Source organism: Centruroides sculpturatus, unplaced genomic scaffold (assembly GCF_000671375.1).
Source record: "Centruroides sculpturatus isolate CEXI.00-Female unplaced genomic scaffold, Cexi_2.0 scaffold2256, whole genome shotgun sequence".
Taxonomy (NCBI): domain Eukaryota; kingdom Metazoa; phylum Arthropoda; class Arachnida; order Scorpiones; family Buthidae; genus Centruroides; species Centruroides sculpturatus.
The window spans coordinates 3718-9439 of record NW_019386635.1 but is presented as its reverse complement, the minus strand read 5'-3'; the positions used below and the strand labels follow the sequence as shown (position 1 = coordinate 9439).

At 28.0% G+C, this 5722-nt stretch overlaps 1 long non-coding RNA gene across 1 annotated transcript in view; it reads right to left on the bottom strand.

The window, feature by feature from the left end:
• LOC111615453 overlaps positions 1-3386 on the bottom strand; it is a 16457-nt gene extending 13071 nt beyond the window's left edge. The window contains exon 1 of the long non-coding RNA XR_002755084.1: positions 3124-3386. This is a non-coding gene — a long non-coding RNA (uncharacterized LOC111615453). The remainder of the gene's footprint in view (positions 1-3123) is intronic.
• Positions 3387-5722: the final 2336 nt, after the last annotated feature.

Sequence of the window (5722 nt, the reverse complement as noted above, 5' to 3'; positions counted from 1 at the left end):
ATCCTTAGTTAATTAATTTTCATTATAGACAGCTTTATAAAAGTATAAAAGCTCTCATAAAGTATTTTTCTGAGGTCTGTCTTATCGGGTAAATTACTGTACACAGTGTATTCATTAATTTTCATTTTCATGTAGTAAAGGCTCTATGTCTTCATAAAGGACGTACTTTTCCTTTGTTTAAGGGTATTTGGGCAATTTATTCTCTGTTGTATTCTCAAGCAAACAATACATACAAGTACAGTACAATATTTTCTGAGGAAACATGCATACTTATCCTTTTTTAACCCCATTCCCGATAACCCGGCATTTTTACAAACTCTGCCACACTTCGGTCCACATTAGGCCGAGTTTTCGAGACTCTACTGTAAAATCAAACTCTTTTTGAACATTATTAAATTTGGAAATTATAACACTCATAATGAATGTCATTTGTTCTAGAAAATTGCTATTCTAAATAAACTATTGAAATCTGCAAATGAGATCTGGAAAGCCTTGAAAATATTTATTTAAAATGGTATACTGTTTGTTCGTTTATTAAGTTACAACAATGCAACTCTTGGGCGATCTGCCTAAAGGGGATGTCTTTCGGGAAGTCTTTTTAAGGGTAACTGGCCCCTATTCAGACATTACAGATGTGGAGAAAACTCGGAAAACTCCACATGGCCAGCCCGTCCTGGTGAGGTGCAAACACATAACAAACTTCCAATGTTCAGGGAATGGAACCGCTTGGCCACTGGTGGGCCTTAAAATGATATACCATAATGGAAATATTGCTACAGCTAAAAAGTTATGAATTTTTACAAATGGCCTCTAACAATATTGTTAATTTGAAAGATGTTGCATCATTGCCAAAAATGCTGGAAATCAATTGTCTTTTGACTTTTTAGAAAATATTTTCGCATGTTTGTATTTAGTTCTATTAATTTATTCAATTTATTCAGTTTAAATGTTAGTTTAATTTAATGGTTATGTTTTCACATGATTCTTAATATTAAGTTCTTACTTTCAACTCATTTCCATGTGAATAGTGTACAACATAATGCTGTTCAGTCAGATTCAAAGATTATTTTTCAGAGTCTGAAGCTGTAAGCATTCACATATTCACTTATTTATTCACTTCCTCTTCACTTTAATTAAGCATTATCCAAGTTTATATTTATTTCAAAGTATATATATTGTTTTTTGTTTGATAAAAAATTTTTCTGACATCTTAAGAAATATAAAATATTCATTACAATGTTTAAATTTATGTATTTATTAATGGAGTTTTATTATATGAGGGCAGTATGATATTCAAGGTATAGGTGTTGCTTATACATAACTTGTATGCACAAATTCAATGTCACAAACAAATATGGCTATGTGGTAAAGAGCAGCAGTAACCACACACACACTGTTTTCCTTTATCCATTGGTCTGAATTTGACAAGTAAACAAAATGGAATAATTTTCAGTTACATCCTTCAAATTCAGCAGTAATAAATTCAAAGATGGCCAAACTTCACCAATTGATGATTCAGAAGAACACAGGCAGACAAAGGACATCAAACATTGATAAATATTGTGTCATTATCAATGGTTTGATAGAAGGGTCAAAGTTCATAAAATCGCTGAAATAAGACATTCTAAAAATCATTGTTTGTGACATCACCTCAGATTTAAAGTTTTGTAAAGTGGCTTGTTGCTGGGTTCCGAAACTGCTCACTGAGGAGCACAAAAGCAAAGAATGGTTACTTCACTTTGAAGTGACCATTCTTTGCTCAAAATCTCTGCTGTTATCAAAGATAAGAACCAAAAATGTGTAAGATCAAAAGCATTTGTTTAACGAATTATTAAAGTTTTGTCACCGAAAGTAAAGGTTATTTATTGTTATTAAAAGAAGAACCTTTTATAATAAACATCATNAGATGTTAAAGTAAATTTTAAAAATACTCGTACTGTATTTGTATAAAAGATTCTTTGTATGATTTTGTTCAATTATTATTACACATATATTGTAAATAAATGTAAAATATTATAAAAACCAATGTTCCAATCTTCTGGTTTAACCTGAGAATAGTGTATGGATTAGGCTGAAAACATTAGTTTGTTTTCAATAAATTATTTCGATTAAGGTGTGTTTTGATAATCTAATTATTGTTCATTTCTATGTTTATAATTTATTTAATACTCTGAACACAACACTTTTGAAGATTCCAAATGTGTATAAGGTAAACTGGACTTTTACCATAAATAATTGGCTACTTTAGATTCATCAGAGACTAGGGTTTCTCATTTCTCGGTCTTTTGCTTATCTTGGGATCCCGGGATAAAAGTGAACTGTTTCCCGGGATAGAATTAGTTATTTTTAAGGTATACAAAATATCTTGAAATCAAATGATATAATTATTTTNCTCCCACTAAATGCAGTAAATTGCATGAAGTCATTAAACAGAAGAAACCAAGGCCATTACAGACTAGACTGAGGCTTCTGCATGATGATGCCAACCTCACACAGGGTGTCAAACCAGAGAAAAGCTTAGTTGGAAGTTCTATGGCATCTCTGCATAATCTTAATCTAGCCCCATCAGTTTTCCACCTAAGAAGTTCCTGTACAAGTCAATTATCAAGAAAAAGATTCAAGAACTAAAACACATTGCAAACCACACAGTTGTACAATACTTCAAGATACACGAACAGGAAAACTACGAGGAAGAAATGTTTAAACTGGTGAAATGCTGAAATAAATGCATGAATCTGCATTCATACTATATGTAGAAAAATAAACATTTATGTTTACTATTTACTAAATTTTTCAACATTTTTTTTGCAATATACTTGTACATGCTGATTTAATTTTGATCTGTAACTTAACTATGAAACAGCTCTCATATTATACTATACATCAAGTACAGTATTACACATCAAATTACATATAAAATATTATTCACATATTCATTGAAGTAACCTAATTTAAAAGACTAAAATTTATAAAATATAACTTTTAAATATTTTATCATCTTTTCATAAAATTAAAGTTGTCTTAATTACTTAAATACATAAAAATAATTTATTACAAAAATACTGTACAAAAATATTAAATTTATCATTAAAATATATCATATAAGAGAAGCAGCTATCATACCTGATATTTTTATTTACAATTGTTTTCTTCTTTTCCAAAAGAATCTGATCTTCATGAGTTAACGTTCTCAACTGAGTATTAGATATATGCAATAAAGGACTGTGATAAGCACTTTTACCTATTGCATAGCTTACTTGATAAACAAGATTTATAAATTCCAATGAGAAATGAAAATATGGATAGCATTTTATATAAAATTTTGCTAGCTTTCTTGTTCTGTCCTATAAAATATAAAAGACGAAAGTATTAAAAAATTAAATTACGACAAATTTAATTTTTCTAAATAAGTTTTTAATATTTTAATAATAATATTTATTATTTTTTATACTTAAAATAATTAAATTTGTCTATTGTTTATGAAAAAATTATTATTTTCAGATTTAATTTCAAATAATTATAACATTTATATAGCTAGTTTCATGAATAAAATTACTACAAACATTTGATCAAAGTTCAAATTCTTTCAAATTTTCAACTGTTCTTGAATTAAAGTGGATGAAAAATGAAATGTTTGAATTATTCTTTTACCTTGTGAAGAAGAACTAAGAAAAGCTTGAAAGTGATAGTATCAGATAGAGTTTGAGAAATGTTAATTGTGATATAAGATTATTAATATATTATATTTATGTTAGAAATAATTCTAAGCAACCTTATTCAAATTTGGATTAGAGTTTAAGGAATAACTTTACGTGTAATTAGATTCAAATATATCAAGCCTGTGTTATATCCATTAGTAATCAGACTTATAAAATAAGTCTAGTTGTATAAATTATAATGCACAGGTGTCTCTTGTAAACATGTCAATTGATGTCCACATAACTTTTCTACTTAAAAATTGATTTTAAAAAAATATATATATATATAAAATCTATAGAATGGCCAAATGTGTTAAGAAGTAGAATTACACAATTTTGTTATTACTGGATTTACTGAAATTTTCAAAAACCTAAAGCAATAAGTGAAATTAATACAGCAGATTTTCAAAATGGCCATCATCACTGCAGGCTGCAATACAGAAGTGGAACTGGAATTTGCTAAGAATGCTTTCCAGTACTTTTTGGTCAATAGTCTGAATATCATTTTCAATGGCTTTTTGAAGTCCTCAATAATTTTGGGGCTAGTTTGGAAGATTCAGTCCTTCAAATAACTTCCCATATAAAAAGTCACATGGGTTAAAGGTCAAGGCTACATGGCAGTTGTTCTCCAAAGTAATTCAGTGTGGATATGTACTATCTTGCATGAACTAGATATTGACTATCCAATGATGTCTTGCCATGGGTCTCAAATATAATATTTCTACACTATAAATAGTCATTCCTCAATGCTGAGAAACTCCAATTTAAAAAGGCATTTTCAAGAAATGGAGTCACTTTCAAATTTCAACATCTATATTGTACTATTTACATAAAAATAGCAACATCAGAGCATTCAGTAAACTGACAAGAGCATTTCACTTTTCGACATCTTTTCCTGGCCACTATGTACATTGCTTAATACGTATAACAAAATATTTTAGAAAAACCGAAGAAAAAATGCAAGTCATTTTCATATTTTATTATTAAATAGAAATTAATATAAGATATTTTAACAATACAAACCTTTCTATGTCCAAGGTCACCAAAAAAATCTTTATCTTTCAAACTGTTATAAAGCAATAGCAACTGAACTCTAATGTAGGGATCTAATGTCAACAGTAATAGTGAGTAATAAAAATGTTTTTAGGCAGCCAATTCTTTTTTGATTTTTGCACTACTTTATATAAACCAACTGGCATACGTTTCAAGCTGTAGAAACTTTCTGCAAATGATGCACCTACATATTGAATAATCGATTAAATAAATCAGTACATAATTTTATATGAACACAAATAATTAAATACATATTATTTAAAATAAACTCTTAATTAATTAGAACAGGTTTACGTCTGTTGGATATTTTATTATTATTATAGATGTTAAAGTAAATTTTAAAAATACTCGTACTGTATTTGTATAAAAGATTCTTTGTATGATTTTGTTCAATTATTATTACACATATATTGTAAATAAATGTAAAATATTATAAAAACCAATGTTCCAATCTTCTGGTTTAACCTGAGAATAGTGTATGGATTAGGCTGAAAACATTAGTTTGTTTTCAATAAATTATTTCGATTAAGGTGTGTTTTGATAATCTAATTATTGTTCATTTCTATGTTTATAATTTATTTAATACTCTGAACACAACACTTTTGAAGATTCCAAATGTGTATAAGGTAAACTGGACTTTTACCATAAATAATTGGCTACTTTAGATTCATCAGAGACTAGGGTTTCTCATTTCTCGGTCTTTTGCTTATCTTGGGATCCCGGGATAAAAGTGAACTGTTTCCCGGGATAGAATTAGTTATTTTTAAGGTATACAAAATATCTTGAAATCAAATGATATAATTATTTTTCATTTTTTAAAGTAATTTTAAAGTTCTGTAACATCCAAAATCATATTAATGCTGTGTAAGATATATAATAAAAATTACCTTTGAATTACGTAGAAATTTTCACAAATAGAAAAAAATTTATTAAAGTTTGCTGGAAACTGCATACAACAACAACAACAAAAA